This window comes from Juglans microcarpa x Juglans regia, chromosome 2D (assembly GCF_004785595.1).
Source record: "Juglans microcarpa x Juglans regia isolate MS1-56 chromosome 2D, Jm3101_v1.0, whole genome shotgun sequence".
NCBI classification, from domain to species: Eukaryota; Viridiplantae; Streptophyta; class Magnoliopsida; order Fagales; family Juglandaceae; genus Juglans; species Juglans microcarpa x Juglans regia.
The window spans coordinates 24,148,483-24,173,327 of NC_054596.1; positions in this window are offsets into that span (position 1 = coordinate 24,148,483).

The following is a 24,845-nucleotide window of genomic DNA, read 5'->3' on the forward strand; positions in this document are numbered from 1 at the left end:
AAATAATTTGGTTATTTTCTCCTTTAGTCATGGTAGATAATTGATTTGATTTATATATCTCAAACCATGTAAAGAAAGCTATATTGATCTGTATTTTTTCTAAATCTTCGTAATATTTTTCTTGAATATAATCTCTTTCTATTTTTGTAAAAGTTGAGAAAAATGTTATTCTTTTATGACTATTTTCTTTTTTCATATAATCTTGTTTGAGATATTATTTGTTAATTTTAAATTCTTCTTTATTCAGGGTATATATTTGGGCATCATCTCCAACTACTTGAGAATACGTTGGAGATTATGGTTCTTTTTCAGGATTATGAGAGGTAGATGCTTTATCAGGATGGCTAATAGCATATACTGGCGTATCAATAATATTTCCAGGAATGATTCCTCGAATCCGGGTGTCAAGATTTTAGGATCTAGTATCAAAAGATCTGGTGTCAAAATGTTGGGATTTATTTCTAGAGATTGATGTAAGAATAGATCTGGGTGTATGATAACTGGATGGTGCTGGAGAGGAATAATATGAAAAAGATCTTCTAAAAAGTTGAAAAGCTATTTGAACCGTCTCATTTGTTTTTTGATCTATATATTCGAGATTATCTTTAGAATTATTTTCTATCTTGGGTGTTGGGGTAATATTCTCTAATTGCCATTCATTAGGAAGTGTGACTTGATTCCAATTAATTTGTTTAGGAATTTGTATACTAGAATTTTGTGTACTGGATTGTAATAATAATGTATATCCTTTAGAGCTAGTAATTAGAGCTTATGGTTCTAATGTTATTTTCATTAATTTATAATGAATCCTATAAATTACTGTTAAAGCATTTGACCCTTTCATCATTTGATAGACATTTGTCTTAATATTTAATGTTAAGTCGTGTAAAATATTACTATCAAATAATGATAAAGAATAATTGGGATAACAATTAAAATAAACTGATCCTTAGAACAGGCTGGATTCTACCATTCCAAGTAATGAATCATGAAAGTTATAATGTCTTCCGTCTCTTAAACAAAGCAATACTGAGGTGTTTAAGCCATTTCGAGTGAGTGGCTTTATTGCTACTTGTACTAGTCCAATATGAATAAAAGAATAATTTTATTTTTTATGACGATTAATAGCTTCTTTTGTTAAGAGTTGTAACGATTCATAGTCATTATTTAAACTAATAGTTTTCTCTACTGTTTTAATTGTATAATTTGTAAGGAATGATAATTTAGAAGAAAAAGTAGAGATTTTGTATATTTGATTTTTTGGAACATCAGAAATTGTCTAGTCTTGTAGATTTCTTTTTATATATAATATACTGTAGTCTTCTTGATTAATATTATCAGATTCTATAGGGATGCTAATGGTAGATTCATTAGGTTTGAATAAAGAATTGATTGAAACAGATTTTAAACAAAAATTTCCTATTTCCAAAAAGAAATAAGTAGATTAAGAACTTGAGGGAACACCACCAGGACCACCCTTATAGCCTTCTGGCTTGAATGGGCTGACTATCGGTTTTTCTTGGCTTACCAATACAAGCTTCCCAATATACATTATTCTCTTTAGTTATGGGTTATCTTTGTAAAATTTGTATCAGTGATTCCTTACTCAATTTTTTTTTTTTTTTTATAAAGCAAGTATCTTCAAATGGTTTCTTATACTATTAATTTCGTTCCTTAGGAAAGTGCAGTCAGTTTCATAGTATTCTATTGCCGCTTGTCTACTTTGATATACATGATATTTAGACATCATTAATGTATAATTTTGCCTCATTAATTGTTGTTGTCTTTTAAAATCTTTTATATCAAAATTTGTAATTTCATTCTTAAATTATATTCTGTGCATTTTAACTCATATAAATCACGAAAGCCAATACTATGAGCATAATAGAAATCCATCGAAAATAGCAGGAAAAATAAGATAATAACAATAAGTAGAATAAAATAGCAATAACAATATTATCACCAATGGCTCTGATACCAAAATCGTATATCCCAGGTAGAATAATATCCCAGGTAGAATATTAAGATATTAATAAAAATAATAGGTAGTAAGACCGGCCATATGCATGTAGCAAAGAAGGCAGGCGGTATAAACAACCATAGGCATGAAGAAATAAAAATTGAAAAAAAGAGATGAAATAAACTTCTTCATTAAGAACATAATACTTACAAGGAGATTAATTCTCAAAGGAGTTGGAAGCTGAAGACACGAGGGAATGACGATTGAAAGATTTACAAAGAGAGGAGGACATGACTAGACTTGAGAGGTTTTGGCGAGAAAGAAAGGGATTTCAGATTAGAAATTCTGAATGGCCTTCTTGCCTCGTGAACCCCTTTATATAGACATTAAAACAGTAACTTTAATAATACATGAACAGTATCGGCCGTCATAAAAATAGTATCAGCCGACGCTAAAGACAAACACATTACCGGCCGACATTAAAAACAAGAACAGTGTCAGCCGACGCTAAAAACAAACATAGTACAGAACACGTAATCTTGTACAGAATTATTTGTCGCTTTGCTGGGCAATAATCTGTCACGAATAACTTTCTAGAGGGATAGTATTCTGACAATTTCTGCATGTCATGCTGGCTAGTCAGATTATAATTTTTTTGGAATCACATATTCTGAGGATCATAATTTACTAATTCCAATTCAAATGGATCTTGAGAATCCATCAGTTGTACCGGATGGTAAGGTGAATAATCTTGAGAAGGAGATGCAGCTTGGTTACCCTGAAATTAAGAGGCCTGTTGAGAAGGAGAGGCCTAATGGGCTGGTGATAATGCGGGTTGCTATAGTGGAGATAATCTGGGTTGTGCTTCTTCTTCATCGTCACTGTCTGATATTTGTGACATTACTTCAGCTAATTTTTTCAAATCCTTCTTGTTTGTAATGGATGCTAATTGTGCTTGAAATCTGCTCCGTTGGACTAGGACTTCCGGAGTTTTGGTAACTTTTGAAAACATCTTCAATACATGATCATAATTGTATTTTTCCCACCATTTGATGGAAACTTGGCGGGTTAGGAACATAATGGTTTTGAGAGAGGGATGAGGTTTGATAACGTATTTCCATTTCATAATCCAATTTAATTTTGTTTTGAGAAAAAAGAGCAAGAGGGGTGAGCAATGGTTTAATGCTGGTGGACTGTCATTTTGTAAAATAAAATTTTGGAGACTTTCCTGAAGGAGAAGAGGAAGGAGAAGAGGCTCGGGTCCATAATATTCCCACCATAGTGAGAACCATTTCTGGAGTGTTTTAATTTCCTGTAGTTTATCAAAACGAAGGAACCATGAATGACGCAAATTTTTGTTTTGTTTTAGAAATATTTTTGTCCATGCTTGCTGGTAATCGTAATAATCATAATAAGGAGGATCATAGGGATGAGAGGATTTTCTTGTTAAATAAGGATTTTTTTCCCCATTTTTCCAGGGTGAGAACTTGTTTGATAGTGACTTTATGAAAAGTAATAATTGGAGACGCAGGTGGAGAATGTTAAGTTTGAAGGGAACAAGGAATTTCTGAGAGAATAATTGAGTCAGTACCTACTAATATAAATTCATAAAAATGTTGGGTTTTCTTAATGTTTTGTGGAACATAATGCCAGTCTGGTAGAAGAAAGGCATCAAGTAATTTCTGAGAGTAAGACAGATGTTGAATTTCAGATTCAACAGGAAAGACTGGATGCCAATGAGATTTGATAATAATAGGAGATGAAGAAGGCTGAGGTAATAATGGGGGATTAATAATTTGAAAAAGAGAAGGATAAACAGCTTTGGAGTAGGCTGGTAATTTTGGAGAGGCTAATGGTGAAAATAGATTGTAAGAGGGTCTAATATTTTGTGGCCAATACTTATAAAAAATTTAATTATAAAATGAAAATAACTACAAAATATTATGCCCTAAAATTAAAATAGAAACTTAAAATATATAGATATAACATAGTTACTAATTGTTAATTGTTAATAGTTAAATTAATGTTTAATACTTATAAATTATTTAATTATAAAATGAAAATAATTAAATATAATTACAAAATATTATGCACTAAAATTAAAATAGAAACTTAAAATATAGATATAACATAGTTACTAATTGTTAATAGTTAAATTAATGTTTAATACTTATAAGAAATTTAATTATAAAATAAAAATAATTAAATATAATTACAAAATATTATGCACTAAAATTAAAATAGAAACTTAAAATATAGATATAACATAGTTACTAATTGTTAATATTTAAATTAATGTTTAATACTTATAAATTATTTAATTATAAAATAAAAATAATTAAATATAATTACAAAATATTATGCACTAAAATTAAAATAGAAACTTAAAATATAGATATAACATAGTTACTAATTGTTAATAGTTAAATTAATGTTTAATACTTATAAATATTTAATTATAAAATAAAAATAATTAAATATAATTACAAAATATTATGCACTAAAATTAAAATAGAAACTTAAAATATAGATATAACATAGTTACTAATTGTTAATATTTAAATTAATGTTTAATACTTATAAATTATTTAATTATAAAATAAAAATAATTAAATATAATTACAAAATATTATGCACTAAAATTAAAATAGAAACTTAAAATATAGATATAACATAGTTACTAATTGTTAATAGTTAAATTAATGTTTAATACTTATAAATTATTTAATTATAAAATAAAAATAATTAAATATAATTACAAAATATTATGCACTAAAATTAAAATAGAAACTTAAAATATAGATATAATATAGTTACTAATTGTTAATAGTTAAATTAATATTTAATACTTATAAATTATTTAATTATAAAATAAAAATAATTAAATATAATTATAAAATATTATGCACTAAAATTAAATTAGATACTTAAAATATAGATATAACATAGTTACTAATTGTTAATAGTTAAATTAATGTGATTTGAAATGTGATTTTATTGTATAATTGTATTAGGAGTTGGATAGTTTTGAATTTTAGGGTTATTTTTATATGTACATAAACCTTAGACCCGTTCGAGAATTATGGCGAAATATTCTCTTAAAGAATGTTTGGGAACAACTTTTCAATTGTTCAAAGTGGACAGTTTGAGATTCTATCATGTATACGGTAGATATATTCAGTTTAAACTCTTGTGTTAGTCAATTAAAATTTTGGTTCAGCGATTCCTTACATTCTTCGGGTATGTGGTCTGTAAGTTTCTCGGCCTATTAATAGGGTTGACGACTTATCTTGACTAACATACTTGGAGAATTGTAGGGAAATACTGCTGAAATTTGTACTAACATTAGAGTTTAGAACTGAGTATATATACGATATAGATGATAGTCTCTCGAATAGGATATGATCAACTACCTTATAAAAGTCACGATGTTTTTTTTATAGTATTTATCCCATGAATTGGGTGTTTCTTGATAGACATCCGACAAGTAACGAAAATACAATGAATAAAAGTTGGATGCTACTGGGAGATAGACTCGGGCGAGACTATAAGGAGTATGCACAAGGGGTGAAGTTTTTTATAGAGTTTGCTCGCATAAGTCTTGACAGTCGAGAATTTATAAGATGTCCATGCAAGAAGTACAAAAATTTTAGTTCTTATAATTTGGTGGTAGTGGAGGATCATTTATTTGTAAATAGAATTGATCCTAAATACTCACATTGGGTCTTACATGGCCAACCATTTCCCAAAGGAGTTAGATTTAACAGTCAGATCAATCAAATGGAGGAGGGTAACGACATCGACATAGACGACATTAATGTGGATGATCCTGATGACAGTGATGATAATGGAGAGGATATGATTGAGATGTTAGGCGATCTGGGGGTAGGAATATTTGGGACAAGGGATGGAGATGGAACATCTGCACAATCATTTGATAGAAATGATAATTTTACAAGACTGTAGGAGAATGCACAAAGAGAGTTGTACAAGGGGTGCACTCGTCATAGCTAGTTGTCTTTTACGGTGAAGTTGCTTCATATTAAGTCTATTTGTCGTATTTCTACCAAGGCTATCGACATGTTGGTAGAATTATTTAAAGAGACTCTTCATCAAGATAATGTAATACCCCGTAATTTTTATGAAACGAAGCAATTGAAGCGAGATCTATGATTTGATTATAATATTATCCACGCTTGTAAAAATAATTGTGTTCTTTACTGGCAGCAATATGCAGAATTTGACTCATACCCAGTGTGTCATGAGTCAAGATGGACATCCAATAAATGTAATGTACCCAAAAAGTGTTAAGACATTTTTCGTTGATTCCTCGACTTCAAAGATTGTTTACATCCTGGTTGACTGCTAAAGATATGTCTTGGCATCACACAGAAAGAGTAAAAAATCAAAACTTCCTCTTGCATCTTACAGATTCCTTACAATGGAAGAAATTTGATGTCGAGTATCCATAGTTTGCTGAAGAACCTCGCAATGTACGTCTAGGTTTAGCAACGGATCGTTTTAATCCATTTGGCAACATGAACACTTCTCATAGTACTTGGTCAGTCATATTAATACCTTATAACTTGCCACCTTGGAAGTGTATAAATTATCCATATTTTATGATGACTCTACTAATACCAGGGCCAAGGTCACCAGAGAATGAATTAGATGTATATCTGCAACCACTGATTGCAGAGTTGAAAGAGTTGTGTGATCAGGGTGTCAGTACATATGATGCGGCCTCGTCGGGGGAGTTCAAGATACATGTTGCAGTGATGTGGACAATAAATAATTTTCCAGCATATGAAAATATGTCTGGGTGGGGCACAAAAGATAAAATGGTTTGTTCTATTTGCAATAAAGATACACAATCTCAATGGTTGAGTCATGGTAAGAAATTATGTTTTATGAGACATCTTCTTTATTTATCACATGATCATAGATGGGGTTCAAACAGAGCGATGTTTGATGAAAATGTTGAGCACAGGGCATCACTGCCAGAGTTGTCTGGGAATGATATTATCGCACAATTGAGGGATGTTTCAAAAAATAGATTTGGAAAAGATACACGGGTTCGAAAGAGAAAACGACAAACATCAGAGTTGAATTGGACAAAAAAAAGTATTTTCTTTGAATTGCCATACTGGTATGCCTTGACACTGCGCATAATTTAGATGTTATGCACATCGAGAAAAATATATGTGAGAATAAATTGGGCGCTCTGATATCAATAGAAGGGAAGACAAAAGATACAGCTAAATCTCATAAAGACTTAAAGGAGCTGGGGATAAGATGGAAGTTGCATTTGTAAGATAATGGGTCGTCAGCTTATATGCCCATCAGATGGTATACACTTTCAAATGATGAGAGAAAGAAATTTTGTGATTGGTTTATGAAAATCAAATTACCTAATGGCTATGCTTCAAACATGACAAGATGTGTTCGAACACATGATTGGAAGATAACTGGTCTTAAAAGTCACGATTATCATGTATTTCTGCAGCGTTTGTTGCCGGTTGGTGTGCGTGGAAAGCTTACTCGAGATGTTCGGACAACTCTCAAAGAATTAGGGAGATTTTTTAAAGATATTTGTAGTAGAATGTTGAAAGTTGATACATTGTTAAAAATGGAAGCTAATATTGTAGTAATATTGTACAAATTGGAGAGTTTGTACCCGCCTTCATTCTTTGATGTAATGGTTCATTTGGCTGTGCACCTACCTCGTGAGGCTTTAGTCACTAGTCCAGTTCAGTATAGATGGATGTATCCTATTGAATGGTTTTTGGGAAAACTTAAGCGATCTGTGCGGAATAAAGCTCGTCTAGAAGGTTCAATTGCAGAGTCATATATTGATAATGAGTGATATACATTTTGTTCAATGTATTTTTGTGGGGCTGATACTAGATTTAAAAGACCAGACCGAAATTATGAAGTTGGGCGAGAGATGAGAGTCTCATCGACATTTACTGTATTTTTCCAGACCGTGCATCCCATAGGCGTACAAAGGGGCTACGATCTATATGGGCGAGAGTTTGAAAGAGCTCGATGGTATATCTTGAATAACTACGCAGAGATTGATCACTACTTGAGGTTAGTGATTATCATCTAAATCAATATTATCTTTAAGTTTATGTATAATAATATAGTATAACTTCATACAAATAAAACATGAACATGAACATGCACAGCGAACATATACAACTACTTCGCTAGAATGGTATAACTGACGTAGAAAAGACGCATGAAGAGGAATTTGCCTGGTGGTTTGAACATATGGTATTACTGTTAAGCCCCATTTTATAATACGAATTTCATACCACTAAATTCTAATTTTTTCTATATAATAATATTTATTGATATAGGTTGCATTGAAATATGATGAAAATTCAGAAGAAATCTCACCAAAACTGTATGCTCTAGCATGTGGTCCGTCCAAGCGGGCCATCCAGTACTCAGGATGCTTGGTGCGTAGATATAGATTTCACACAATTAATAGAGAACGATATAGGAAAACTCAAAACTGTGGGGTCATAGTCGAAGGAAGCCATGTGGATGATAACATTGACTTCTACGGAATTTTGGAAGATATCATAGTGTTAAAGTACGTGGGGGGATATATGGTCTGGTTGTTTAAATGTAATTAGTGGGATGTCTCAAATCCTAGGTTGGGAGTGCGTAACGATATTTATTTTGTGAGTGTCAATACATATCGCACATGGTATGAGGACGATCATTTCGTTCTCGCTTGCCAAGCGAATCAAGTTTTTTATTTAAATGATCCGGAGTATATAAACCCATAGCTGGTAGTGGAGAAGTTTGCACTAAGAAATGTATATGATTACATTCCAGAGGCAGACGAACCACATGAAGAAGTTGATAGTCTAGCAAATGAAGAAGCATATCAAGAAAATGAAGTAGGCATCAATCTATTTGTTGATCTAAGCCAATATGATATGGTCCCATTGCGTAAAGAAGATGTTCAACCCAAAGTAATTGAAGGTGAAATATCGAAAGAAGATGAATCAACTGAAATGTCTAGTGAGGATGAAGGCAACTGGTCCAGCAAAACGGATAGTGAATGAATTTCAAATATGAATTTTTGTAAATAATATTAACATATAAAAGTTAAGATAACGTTTGTTTGAATAATAATTTGTTACAATTTTAAATAGATATGCCTTCCAAACGCAAAGCAACACATGTGCCATCCCCATCCATTACTGACTCCCCATGTGGTTCATCTGTCATGAATAGTGAGCGAACATCACCAGGCCCAGAACAAGGTATTTTATCAAATTAACATATCATATTTTATTCTCAATTTAAGTATTATATCTATAAAATAAATTAATTTAATTAAAAAGTTATGTTTTAATTACTATATATATATAGATGTTGTAAGAAAGCGTCGTGGTAGTGGCATTATGAGAGGTGTCTGCATAGAGAAAGTAAGAAAAGTTAGTAAAATCAAGGTCGATATTCCTGATGATCACACCGGTGGCTCTGAAGATTCGGCAGCGTGGCTTGCTTCCTATGTTGGTACACTTACTCGCACGTATGCACCGATTGCTACATCCTATTGGTCTAAAATTTTCTAAGATGTGAAAGATCACATAAAAAACTGTTGTTTGGTAATAAGCTACATCTCAAGCAACTATGTATATAACATGTTACTTTCAAATTACTTTGTATTTATATTAATATGATCGATTAACGGTGGAGGAACTGATGTCAAATGTATTTCGGATGTACAAAGGTCGATACCATACACATTATAAGAAGTTCAGTACTACAATAGAGGCGCGCCAAAATCCATTTCGAGCAATTCCACCAAACGAATGGGAGAAAGTCTGTGAAATATTTGAAGATCCTGCTTATCAAGTAATATCACTGCTATTTTTTTTAATGGTATATCACAGATGTATTAAACATATAGACTAATATTATTTTTTTTAGCGACGGAGTACTATGAACAAAGCAAATAGATCAAATTTAAAGATAAATCATCATGCAGGTTCTCGATCTTTCCATCGTTTGTCTAACAAAATGGTAAGTTATTTTAGTGCCCGCAAAATATTAACATATAATACACATTTTCTGATTTAAGTTCTAATATAAATTTTCCTTTTGCAAAAAGAAGAAAGTCTCACTGACTATGATTTGACCCAATTGTATGCTAAAACACATAAAAATTGTGATGGTATTTGGACTAGTTCCGAAGTAGAGGCAAATTATCTAAGTTTAAGTTTTTTTAATTCCATTATTACATAATATTTTTGTTACTTATACTAACTTTAATGTTTTTGTTTTTGTAGGACAAGATGATATCTCTTAAGGAAACTGTTGCGGATTCATCTGATGCATCATCTGTTAACAATGCTTAGATCATTTCTCAAGTTATTTGAGGGGTTTAGGACGTTGCGTAAAACTATCCTCATCATCATCATCATCCTATTCTTGAGCCAGATCGAATGACGACAAGACTAAGGAATTTGAGGAAGTAGCACTTGAGAGAACGATTGAGGTCTAAGGAAAAAGGGTTGCTGGCCCGATTAGATCAAGCAGCAGATTTGGAGGCGAGATTAGAAGAGAGGATGCAGTTGAATAACCAAAAAATATTTGAACAATTCCAGTCAATGATGTCCCAAAACTCTATGCCACCACCATAGTCATCAAATTTATCTCTCTTTCATTACATTTATATTATAATGTTCCAAAAAATTTGAACAATTGATGCTTTAATTACAAATTGTGTAATATTAGTATGATATTTTTAATTAAATTCTGATCTGTATGATTAATACAGTTCGGACGGTAAATAACCAGTTCGAACGGTAAATTACCATTTGTAATTACATTCGAACCAAAACAGACCCATTCGAACAAAAACTAACCCATTCAAACAACAAAAGAGAAATACGGACGTTCGAACAATAAATTATTTATTCGAACAATAGTTATGTGTAAAACTCCGTTCGAACGGATATAATTTCTGAAAATAAAATTTATGTTCGAACAGATATAATTTTTGTTCAAACATAAGTTGTTTGAAAAATTTATTAGTTCGAATGCATAAAATTTGTTCGAACACTCCGTTCGATCGAACATGATCAAATATGGACATTAGTTCAAATGAATATTTCATATTGTTCGAATGGACATCCCGATTCGGACGGAGAAATATTTCATTCGAACAATATATTGAGACGAAATCGTTTCGTCTAAAAGAAAATTATCCGTTCAAACGGTTTTGATTGGATCTACCCAATTTCGTCTCTAAAAATGATTTTTTGAGACGAATTTTGATTTTCGTCTCTAAAAACTTTTTGAGATGGTCTTTCCAAAACAAATTTGAGACACAATTTTTTCATCTCCAAATATAATTTGGGATGAAAATTGTGTTTTTTTAGACAAAATTTTTTGTCTCAAAAAATACAATCTCTTGTAGTGTCCAAACATCTAATACTACTGTTTTGGACGTGTTTCTTACGTACCCATAGGAAGACTCTTCGAACAACTAGAAAGTGGACCAAAGGACCTGCAAACTTTCGAATAAATAGTACTGGTTGAACCACTTCCGAAAGTATAATCTATCATGTATTTTTATTTAATTTTAAATAAAATTAAAATAATATTTTTTTCGAAAAAGATTATGAAGCTTGGATATTTTGGAAACTTTACTTCAATTCCACTAAACTATATATTCAGGTTTTGTCACCAAATAAAAGATTAGTAGGAATGGGCATTCATGTTCCTAATTAAGAATATGATTATGCGCGCCTACTTCCATTTCCTTATGAACGTACAAAAATGCAAGCTTGCATGCCAAACATGATATATAATATCTCCTTAGTTCCAATATTATACGATAATCCATCTAGCTAGCTAGTTTGTCAAAGACTCTAGCAATAATTAAGCTTATGCTCATCAATTGACAATGTCTTCTCAACTCCGTCTACCCTTGCGGCTTATTGATTCCCAAAGGCAATCCTGATTATGGCCCCTATTATCCAGTCCTAACAATTATATATATGAAGCTTGCATAGAAAGACCAATGTGTTTGATGAATGTAGTTTGTTTGGTTAAATGTTTGAAAAAGTTTGATATTACCGTCTAAAATTATTTAATCAAAGTACTATTTAATTTGGTCGAACTTTAATTTACACTAGTCGTCCACTTGCGCCATCTGCGAAAATCATGATTACACCACAAGAAAAATTGATGAATTATTTGCGATGATAACGGTTATTAACGATAAAACCAGACTGATCATTTTAGCAATAAATAATTATTTTTACTAAAAATAATTAATCACAAATAAAAAATTTTTGTACAGTGTTAGCTATAAATTGAATAATCATGATGTGAATAGAAAATATTAATTTTTAAAAAATTTGAGTTTTCTGGATTTCATTTTAGACCAGATTTGAAAAGAAATGTTGTCAAAAAAGTTTATATGTATATATATTAATTAATATTACTGCCGCTTGTACAAAGAGCCAACAACCTTTCCCGGCCTTTTTTGTTGGTTAGTGAGGTAATAAATAATAATTTTAATTAATGGGTTGACATAGAGGACACTAGCTCTAAGTAGTATTACGTACTCCATTTATATTATTACAGATCAAGTCACGCTTGGAATATCATAGGACCTCCCCCATGATCCTATCTTGAACATGAAAAAAAGAGAAGCATTAACAAGATTCTATACAACATTTTTTTTTCATCAGCACTTTTGCCTCCCCGTCATGTTGACTGAGCGCACGATCTGAAATTCGGTAAAATATGATGATATTCATTATCTTTTCATTATCCATTACATGAGAAGATGAGTAATGATACGTGCATAATATTTTTTATAATACGTACATCTTCCAATTATATTTTATAAAATTAAAGATATTTTTATAAAGTGATGTTATTTTTATAAAAATATCATTTATTTTAAAATATAATTATATAAAATAGTGTGTTTATTACTTTTTCATCTGGCAAACACAAAGAACTGCCATGAGCTTCATTATAAGGTGTCGATTGCTAATTTGCTCATGTTATCATCCTCCTGTTTTCTGCCTTTTTCGGTTTTGGAAGTACTGTCAAAAGGCAGAACTACTTTTAACTTGGATATATACAAGGATAGGATTTGCCATAGCTAGCATGCGCAATGCCATGTAAGATGGGAATCACGATTACTTATCCACGAGGGTTCTTTCTTTTCGTTTTCCTTTCATGATCTGTTTTTCATTAAGAAATTATATATAATCCACGCGAACCTCACTTGAACAGATACCATATAAATAGGGCACTGCAGAACAGGTGGAGCCACCCCTTTGGTATTTAAGTCCATGATCCATATATTCTTCTGTATTTAAAATTGGCGCCGCCGCTGCATGATAAATTCTTTACTGAAACAAATTGACAATCCACAGACAAGACCTAGCATGCATGACCGTGCCCCACTCATTAATTATTCTTTTAATTTATGCTTTTGGAAAGGATAATTTTTGCTTTCCAAAAGGAGGATTAATTCTCGAGCGCCGTACCATATTGGACTGATTAGTTACTATCACTTGGATTCGGGTAAATTACAATATTATTTAACACTTTCAAATTATTACAGTCAGCCATCCTTTTTAATTTAAAACGGCCTACAATAACAAAATGTTTGTATACATTACTAATCTAAAGTATCAAATTTTGATTATTTATAATACCTGGAAGGGATGTTAAGGTCCATTGGGGATGTTAAGGTCCATTGGTAAGGAGCCCACGACTGGGGGATAAATTCAGCCTATGGGTCCAAAACTAAGGGGCTCATAGCCCAAAAACCCAAGGAACCCATGAGTATTCTAACCGTGTGATATGATAACGTCGATAGATCAGGGTGATTATCTCATCCACTTATTAAGGAATAATTGATGTTCATCTATGACCTCATCATCTCTATAAATAACATCTAAAGGTATCAAATAAGATACTTCTTTACTTATATACTCTTATTGAGATTACATCTCTCCAACTTACGCATCAAAGTTCCTCTAGGCACCCAGTGCCACCCTCTCATCTGTTGCAAGTCATATGAGCAGTTGTTGGTATAAAACACGTCCTTTACAATGGCGCTGTCTGTGGGATCTTGATAGACTTCATCGTGATTTTTACATGCCAACACTACACAATCTTAGGCAACCCGCGATCAAGAGATGAATGCGGCGAAGGTAGAAAGCAAGACAATACCGGGGACAAGAAATCCTTAAAGTGTTGTGAAATCTCCGCCAGTGGCCCAGAGGGAGGAGGGGAACACCTGGGTGCCGCCTAAGTTTCCCCTAATGAGGAATGCACTAAAAGCACGAGAAGGGCGGCTAGAACTCCTAGCTCAAACACAAGCGCATCTCGGCATTCACCTTGATCCCTTTCCCAATAGTCGACAGGACTCCCGCCACCAACTCTATCTGGACCGGTCCCATCTTTCTCTTCCCTCCCCTCTTCCAAGGATGACCTACCCCCCCTCCCGGGGAGTTGAGGAGTCCCCATCATCGCCAAAAGTAAAGGGGGAAGGGGAGGGAATAGAGACCCTCTCTTGATCTATTGGTGGGGGTTTCACCTGTCGAGATGGTTGCGGGAAGGTAACTCAATATGGAATCTTGCCCACCACAGGTTTCAATGTCGTCGTAGCCTTCAACGTTAGTCTGGGCGCCCCTAACTAGAGGAGCAACAACTTCAAGCGCGGCCATCCCAAACATGCCCATAGAAAAGGCATTATAAATGTCTGCAGAAATCTCGCCACCACTAGGAATTGATGTTGGGGAGAGAATCGAAGGAAACTCGAAAGGGGGAGTACACACTAAACCAGACTCCTTAAAGGGCAAGTCAAAGTCGAAGGCCATCGCTAGGTCAACAAGGACTTGCCCATGAGTCCTTTGAGGTCGTCAAGACCTGTGGAGTTGGCAGCGACACCATCACAAGAGAGGTTTCGGGCGTCTCACTCCCAACAACAAAGTCAGAACCAGAAGCCACGACCCCTTCTGATTCCACTACCACCTCCACGACAGGCTCTGTAGTTTCACCCTCGTTGCCTTCACTACGACGATGGCATTTTTAGGGATGCTTAGAAGATGGAGAAGCATGCCTTTTGCCGAACATGGACAACTTTAAGTTTACGCCCCCCTAACGTGGGTACGATCAGGCACCATGAGGAACCTGTCGATGTTGGCGGTAGTCAGAAGTTGCTCAGTCCCCAAGTCACCATAATTTTCTTTAGCCCAGTTGAGGACTATATCAATGCCAGAGTGTTCTTTATCAGTTAGCTTTAGCAAGAGACTTTTGTCATCAGTGACTTTGCCCCAACTCGCATGAATGGGGAAATCTTGAATGTTCCTTTCGGAGGCGGGAAATTCACAACCTCTACTAGAAATTAAGAAAACTTTCTTCGCCATTGCTTGGGATTAGAGTGGCGGGGCTCAAATGCCGCCAAGCGATGTGAAGGAACGCAAAAGCTACAAATGTTACCTGGCAATCCCTTTACAGAATAAAAAGACAGGAACTCCTTAGCAGTCAAATCTAGGTATGTGGAGCCCAAGGGCTCCAAGGTCATATGGAAGACCATGCATGAGCAATGTAGAACACGCCATGCATACGAATGAAGTTGAGCGGGAGCCAACCTCAGAAAGTCCAAGACATCGCAGACTTGGTGAATGAATGGGAATCGCAAGTCGTGCACTAGGGCACAAACTAGGAGGGTAACGCATCCCGCGTACGCTTCCTTATTGACGCATCCTTCCTCTGGAATAGAGAGCTCCATAGAAGTTGGGATGCGATAGGTGGACCTTAACTTTGTCAGGTCCCACTCAGTAAGGGTGGAATGCCAAGTAAATCCTTCAAAAAATGGAGGGGCTCGACCGTCAAAAGACTCCGTGACGGAGTGGGATGCGGCCCTCGCCGAAGTCTAGGTCAAAGGTTGGTTAGGAATATGTGAGGAGCCGCGGTTAGCCATGAGATAGGATGTGAGAAATGATAAGAAGAAACTGGAAGGAAAATAAGAAGGCAAGAAGAAATGTGGCACGAATGGGAGTGAGGAAACAAATCAAGAAGATGAAAAAGGGAAAGGTAATGATGAGGAGGTTCTTGAGAAACCAAACGGGTGACAATGTCAATGGTTACCATTCTTTCAAATGGGAGAGAATATAAGCGTGCAAACAGTTGCGTGGGCCACGTTTTTGGGGTACAACGTTAAGTTTGGACCTGACCACACCTTAGTTAACATAGATCCTCAGCAAGGTAGAAAGAAAGGTTGTCTAGGTAGCTGCCCACCTGCCCCAAGCCAGCGGGGTAGGGGGCCTTCACGCGAATTAAAATTTTCTTATGTGCTGGTACAAAGGAAATTAGCAGAGTAACTGGAAGGGATGTTAAGGTCCCTTGGTAAGGAGCCCACGACTAGGGGATGGATTCAGTCTATGGGCCCAAGACAGCCCAAGAGCCCAAGGAACCCATGGCCCTAACCGTGTGATATGATAACACTGATAGATCAGGTTGGTTATCTCGTCCACTTATTAAGGGATAATTGATACCCATTTATGACCTCATCACCTCTATAAATAACATATAAAGGTAACAGATAAGACACTTCTTTACTTATATACTCTTATTGAGCTTACATCTCTCTAACTTAGGCATTGAAGTTCCTCTGGGCACCCAATGCCACCCTCTCATTTGTTGCAGGTCATCTGAGCAGTTGGTGGTATGAAACATGTCTTTTACAGTACCCTTGATTAAGTTTTCACCATTAAAATGAGAACGTGTGTCCTATTTTCATCAATTTCAATTTTGATAATTTAGAATACAAATTGATAATTATACGTGATGATTTTAGAAGTAAATTGAAAAAATATTATAGTACTAAGTTGCATTGCATATATATTTTTTAGTAAGGATGCTTAGCGGGCCAATTCCCCGTTATAACCTATATGCATTTACGTTTTATTGAAGTAATTCATCTCTCACTTTTAACATTCTGTATACTTGTTCGAGATCACGTCTAATTTTTTTTTTTTTTTTTTGGATAGAAAAGATCACGTCTAATTAAAAGGTGGCATAGGGGCAAAATATAATTTTTCTGTTGACCATAATTTTCGTAAATACAAAAAAGAAAATACCGCGGACGTTACTAGTTTTCATAATGGCTCCTTTCTTTCCTTCTGTCTATGATCTTAGCGTGCATTTGCATTCTGGTGAGATTACCTCTCTGAAGCCTTTCTAATGAATAAAAGAGTAATACTAAGAGTGGCCCTTACTAATAAAAAATAATTTTTTTTACACTTTTTTAAAATAAAGTCTACTTTTTTATAAAGGTTTACACTCGAAACTTATATATTTAGAACTTGTTCAGATCATTTTTATTTCCGACATACCTTCTTAGTTACTTGTCCCCATTTTCTCATATTTTTCTTCTCCCTTTTTTCTAGTTTGCTCGATCCTTTTCTTTAGGCGTTGAAGGCTAGATGTAGAGCTAGTTGGTCCACCAACGACTCTATGATTTTGATTTCTCGTCTTCTTTTTTTTCTACGGACTTTCAACTTCAAATTTGCACCGGCCAACCACCTCAGACGTACGCCATCGCACACATACACGCCCCACCAGAAGTTTCCCCATGTTCTGCTCCACCCACCCACCGAACACCCTCCCATGCAAGGCCACGCGCTGATATGCGTTACAGTTGCAAATTATGTTTTCCTCCTTTCCAGGAGCTTCATATATATATGCTTCCTTTTCTGGAAGGTACTTTTGTATGCTCCATTATTCAACAATGTGGGAGAGGAGATCGTCGACGACCACTCCAACTGTAACAGTGCACATTCTAGTGTTGATGGTTTCTCCATCAACCGACAAAACCCTCTTCACGATGACCTTTTCTCGACCACGAGTCGAGAAATTATGGAATCGGAATTAATGTTATATTTGATTTTCGATTTTTTCTTATTAGTGTTGCAATATCTGTTTTGTGATATTTTTTGGGTTTCTCACCCTTTGCTAAAGTACTTTTTAATTTATGAAATCTAATGTCAAAAAAAGAAAAAGAAAAAAAAGGGAAGTATTTTGTTGAGAATAAGGGGAAGCTGATCATATGCAACAGATTCACGTACATCAATCCATGGACTTGAGACTTGAGAGTAGTGTTTGAGCATTTCATTGCTCCACATTCTCATTTAATGATTTAACGATTGGAAACTTCTTCCCCATAACTCATGGTCACCAATTTCGACATCTTCGTTGCAGATATTAAGCACTAACCTAAGAGTTCTTCACTCAGAATAGCCCGGACGATCATGCATGGCACACTATAGAGTCACACATTAATAGATAGAGAATAATTGATATTATTAAGGAAAATGTTTTTCTTTCCACAAAAAAGACAACTTGCATGTTGTAATTAATACCATATACTCCTTGTGTGACATCTTGTAAAGGCATTTTCTCTGAGCTACTAATTCAAAACTAATATATATAACATAACATTTTGTGTATGTATATAATACATCACACACACACTACAAGAAATAGGGCCTTTTGCGGCACCAAAAATCGCTGCAAATAATCCTCAAAATCGCTGCAAATAACCATTGGCAGCAATTTATGCTGCGCCGGACATTCGTCGCAATTGTTGACTCACTTAAAAGTTAAACCAGCGAAACCCAAAAATCGTCGCGAAAAATGTTTATTTGCAGCGATTTTTTTCGTTGCTAATATTGTAAATTACACCGCAAATAACGTTCATGTTTCAGTTCTTTATCTCTGCGAAAAAGTATTTGCAGCGTTTTATATCGTCGAGAATACACAAAATATCGCCGCAAATATCTTCATATTATTTGCAGCGTGTTCAAAAATCACAATGAACGTGTCAATTCCAGACTACAATTGGCAATGATTTTTAATCTCCATGCTTCAAGTTTTACAGAAGGAAACAAAACCACATGAACAACACCATAGACATGAAGTCCATCAAGAATTAATAGCTGAAACTGAAACTTTATCATAAATTAAGAAGCTAAAAAATGGAAAAAAAAAAAAAACACATGCCAAGTTCTTCATATATTAGCCTTCAGGTATGATATGTACAAAATGCATGGCCAGATACGCAGTGCCATCTCTCCACAAATGTACCACCTAAGGTTTTGAGGCAAAAACAAATAATTCCTTAGCTGAAATGCCTATAGAGCATGTTTTTCAGTCAACATCTACGTGCTTCAATTTTCTTAGTAATTTTAACTTTTACGCGTTCAAGACTAGCTAAGATCCAATAAAACAAGGTTGAATGAGGCAACATCCTCATAACGTTTACCTGAAAAAGAATTTCTCTTCCGTTGCCTACAATGGCACTTGCAAATGAGTCCAAATGCATAATTTAGAATCACTAGAAAGATTGATGTATTTCCATTCACAAATACTAATTTTTAAGAATGAGATACTCTTACAGATTCAGGCTTTTGTTTCTTTCAGTAATAAAAACTATACAGACACCTATTCTAATCCTAGAAAAACATCTAAGGTTCTAACTTAGTCCCTGATGTTCATAAAGTTGTGACGTAGCGGAAGCTAGATAAAATAAAACAGAGGAAGATTTGTGTCTTCCAAAGATAAACAAAGGAGCAAACAGCACACACTTTTATTATTAAATCATCCGTCCCGCTCTCTTACAATGGAGATCAATATATATCCATCCAAGAAAGTAAAGATATTGCTTTAAAAGGAAAATTAACGAATCAATCCAAGAAAGTAATGATATTACTTTAAAAGGAAAATTAACGACAAACTAGGAAGGAAATAAATTAAGCTGACTTAATCCATTTTAAATTATTCTCATTAGTCAAATATCAAAGCTGAAATGTGCCTGGGTTAAGAAAAATTAGGAAATATGACAAAATAAGGTGCATTTCTAAAAGGTTTAGAAAGTAGCATACCGAGATCATTCTGCTGATTACTCTTATCAATATCCTGAAAGCAAACAAACGATAAGGTTAGAGAAAGAAAAGTAAAATGCAGGTAAAAAAACTACATCGAAACACAGTTCCTTTTGACTTTCTTCTAACAGAGAGAGTGCAATAGCACGATCCATATCTTCATTTTGGCTCTCTGCCCACATATCCTACATATTCCCCACATAAACATTATACAAGGAGGACCATATCAAAGAAAAGATATTGTAAAACATCATATAAATTGAGTATACCGTCTACTGGGAAATGGCAAGCCAAATCTGTCAACGAGGAAGCTGAAAGGGGTGGTCGTGATGGTTGCTTGGTGTGGAGTGGTGGCTCGAGAGGAGCACGGTAGCGCTGGGGAGAGCTGGTGGCCATGGGTTGCGAACAGAGCAAGGGAGAGAGGGAGGGCCTCAGGCTGCTGGGCTGGGTGTGGAGGAGAAGGGGCTCCGACAGAGAACTGGCGACGGCGTCGATGTGTGGGTGGTGGCGAACGGCCCCCCAAGTGGCGGCGATATAGAGAAATTCGAGAGAGAGAGAGAGAGGTGAGGCTAGATTCTGGGAGTAAAGAGATCGGCGGGGGGCTAGGGGAGAAGGAGGGGGTGGCCGTCGAGGTGAGGTGGCAGTGGCGTGGTGGGGTCGCTGGCACCGGACTGTGCTTACCGACGTGGGTTGTGCTCAAGAAAGGATGAGTTGGGGAGAGAGAAGGGGAGGGAGGGGGGAACGGCTGGAGGGAGATGAATGGAGAACGAGTGGGCAATTTAATTTTATTAGCTTTTTGCGGCGTCTTAATCTCGCCGCAAATACCTCAAACCTCACCGGAAATAAAAAAAAAGTCATTATCAACGAAAATAATATCGCTCCAAATACTCATTTGCGGCGAATAAAAGTCGCCGGAAAAACACTTATAGTGAATTAGATCAACAGTTTCAAACTTCGTGCTGAATTCAGCAGCGAAATTTAAATTCATCGCAAATAAGTAGTATTTGCAATGATTACTTTTGCGACGATTTTAAAATCTCTGGAAATAATCTTTTTTGGTGATTTTTAAACATAAAAAATCGCTGCAAATGACCACTTTCGCAATTGCAGCGATTAACTAACTGTTGCAAAAAAATAATTACTTTTTATGGCGAATTTTTCATCGCAAAAATTGACAATTCGTTGCAAAAGACCAATTTAGTAGTTGCGACGAATTTGTCCGTTGTAAAAAGTATAAAAATCGCCGCAAAAGACCATTTTCCAACTTGATGAAAAAAACCGTGACAATGTAAAAAATCCTTGTAATTAGCGGCGATTTTATTTCCAACAAACATAAAATCGCCGCAAAAAGCCTTATTTCTTGTAGTGATAATGGCATAGTCTCCCATATACATATTGTGTCATAGGTACATGAGTACTTTCTCAGAGATCTAAATAATATCTAAGGAAATACATATATATGATGTTACTGTTGTGAAAAACATAACAAAAATTAAGTAAACGAGAAAAAAACAATCAAACAATCACACGACACAAGATTTAAATGGTTCGGCAATTTGCCTACGTCCACGGAGCTGCAGAGGATTTTATTTCTTGAGGAATCACAATGTACAATGCATGGGGCGATTGCTATGCCCAATTGTACAACCACAATATTAGAAAAATACATATATATAGGATACATAGCAGAAAACCTTAATTTCACAAAATAAGCGTTATTCGCTCGAAAGGCGTGTTGAGCACGCGTTGAGCAAACCAGTTTACTGGCCATTTGCTCAAGCCATCTGTCGAGCGGCTCACAAGTGAACTCTCTGTTTGAACTCTACTTGAGTGTCCTGTCGAGCGAGTGTCGAGCGAACTCTCTGTGTCGCATTTGCTCGAGTTCCCTGTCGAGCGTATCACGCGCGAACTCTCTGTGTAACGTCTTCGCTCAAGCGGCCTGAATGCTCGGCTCGAGCAGACTGAGCCAGGCTCCACAATACTTAACAATTTTCTTACTTGGAGATTGGTACAGCAACTGCATCACCCTTTGCCTCAAAACATGATATCCTTCATCTCTGCAACTCATTGCCTATGTCTTCATGCTAGAAGACCAATGCGCAACTTCAGTTTCTCAAGTGTAACACCCTTTGTCAGCATATCAGCAGGGTTCTTGCTTCCACAAATTTTCTCAAGTATCAACTGGCCATCATCAAGTAATGATCGAATGAAATGATACCTGACCTGAATGTGCTTACTCCTGAAATGAAATGTCGAATTCTTGGCAAGGAATATGGCGCTCTAACTATTACTGTAAAGAGTGCCATTCTAATTCTTCTTTCCCAACTCCTGCTGGTCTTGTGCAAACCATAGCATACATAAGTGAACCAATACCTGAGGCATAAGGAACCTTACTCATGTAGTCGTGTTCCTCTTCTGACTTTGGTGACTAATCATTCACAAGTCTAAAGTGACTGCACAAGGGTGTGCCAACTGGTTTGGCCTTATCCATGTTGAACCTACTAAGTACATTTTTCACATACTTAGCTTGTGAGAGTCTCAACGTGCCCTTGACTTTGTCTTTGAAAATTCTCATGCCAAGGATTTGTTTTGCAGCTCTCAAATCCTTCATTGCAAAGTGCTTTGACATTTACTTGTTCAGATTATTGATCTCATCAATGTTGGACCCTGCAATGAGCATATCATCCACATACAGTAATAAAATAATGTAAGAATTCTCAAAGTGCTGTACATAGCAACAATGATCTGCCTGACATCTGATGTACCTTGAATTGCACATGAAACTGTCAAACTTCTTATACCACTATCTAGGAGCTTGCTTTAGGCCATACAAGTTATTCTTTAGTTTACAAACTGAACTCTCTTTTCCCAATACTACAAACCCCTCAGGTTGATGCATGTAGATTTCTTCTTCGAGATCTCCATGAAGGAAAGCTATCTTCACATCTAACTACTCAAGATACAGATCTTCAGTAGTAACCACTACCAATACTAACTTGATGGTTGTGATCTTCACCATAGAAGAAAAGATCTTAGAGTAGTCAATACTCATTTTCTGTTGAAAGCCTTTTACAACAAGTACATCTTGCTGTCATCATGCTCAGTCTTCACCTGATGCACTCACCTGTTGTGCAATGCTTTCTTCCTTGATGGAAGTTCTGTCAACTCCCATGTCTGATTCCCTAGCAAGGAATCCATCTCATCCTTCATGGCCAACTCCCACCTGTTTGAATTTTCATCTTGCAAGATTTTCTCATGGCTCTATGATTCTCCACCATCTGTCAACGTAATATAATTCAAAATAGGTGAGAAATGTTGTGGGGTCGAATGGTCCTGACTGACCTGTGAATTGCAACTGCAGGTGTGGACGGCTCTGGATCTAACTGCGGAATATTAAGAATGGGTGCACTGTGCCCACTCTCTCCGTCACTCACGTCCTTGCACTACACTATGACCATTGGTAGGTCCTCCAGACTCACAAACTCGGACTCTTGAGGAACTGTATCAGCAATTGTACTGGACTTGTCCTTGTACAAAACTTTCTCATTGAATATCACATTCCTACTTCTTATGATCTTCTGACCCTACTCATCCCAGAAACGATAGCCAAATGCCTCGTCTTCATAGCCAATGAAATAACATTTCTTTGACTTTGCCTCAAGTTTACTGCGTGCATCAGAATCAACATGAACATAAGAACGACAACCAAAAGTTTTAAGATGAGAAAATTTGACCTATTTTCCGCTCCAAAACTCCTCAGGCAGTCCACAATCTAAAGGAACTAATGGCCCTCGATTTATCAGGTAGATAAAAGTGCTGACTGCGTCTGGCCAGAATGTAGGTGGTAGTCCAGCATGCAGCCTCATGCTTCTACCACACTCATTAATGGTTCTGTTCATACGTTCAACAACATCATTTTGTTGTGGTGTCCCAGGAATGGTCTTCTCCATTCTGATACCGTGAGCTACACAGTACTCCTTGAACCCTCCATCAATATATTCACCACCATTGTCAAACCTCAAGCATTTTAGCTTTAAGTTTGTCCTTGTCTGAAATAAGGCTTTCCACTTTATGAACACATCAAATACATCAGATTTATGCTTCAAAAAATAAACTCATACCTTCCTGTTGTGGTCGTCAATGAACATGACATAGTACCGAGAACCTCCAAGAGACGACATTGGAGAAGGTCCCCCACATGTTTGTGTGCACAAGCTCTAGCTTTCCTGTTTTCAGTATTCTGCCACTCTTCAAGAAACTGACATTTTTTTGCTTCCCCAGTATACAACTCTCACACATGCTGAGATCAACTGACTTCAGTTCTGACTCATATGGCCAAGCCTACAGTGCCACAAATCTGCGGAGCTCTCTGCAACGGCAGTAGCAATAGTATTATTCAAACCAGTCGTCATATACAGAGTACCAGTCTTCTTACCCTGAGCTAGTATCATTGTCCCTTTAGTAACCTTCTAGGTGTTATATGAGAATACTACTGAATGGCCATAATCATTGAGTTGTCCTATAGAGATGAGGTTTTTCTTCAACTCAGGAATATGTCTGACCTTTTGCAAGATCCACTTGTTCTTGTTAGGGAGTGCAATGTCAATGTCTCACATTCCCATCACGTTCAGTGCCTCTCCATCAGCCTGGTACATCTTCCCAAAGTCACCAGCAACGTAGTTTTGCATTATCTTTCGATGGGATGATGTGTGAAAGGAAGCTCTTGAATCTAATATCCAGTCATCGACTAGATAGTGAACTGCAAGTAGTAGTACATCATGTACCTCTTCAGTTACCACATTAGCACTATCATTCTCCGTCTTCTTTGAATTTTTATAGTTCTTCTTTATGTGACCAGCCTTGCCATAGTTCCAACAAGTTGTCTGTTGCCCAAGCTTAAACTTGCTCTTGCCCTTATTCTTTGATTTTGA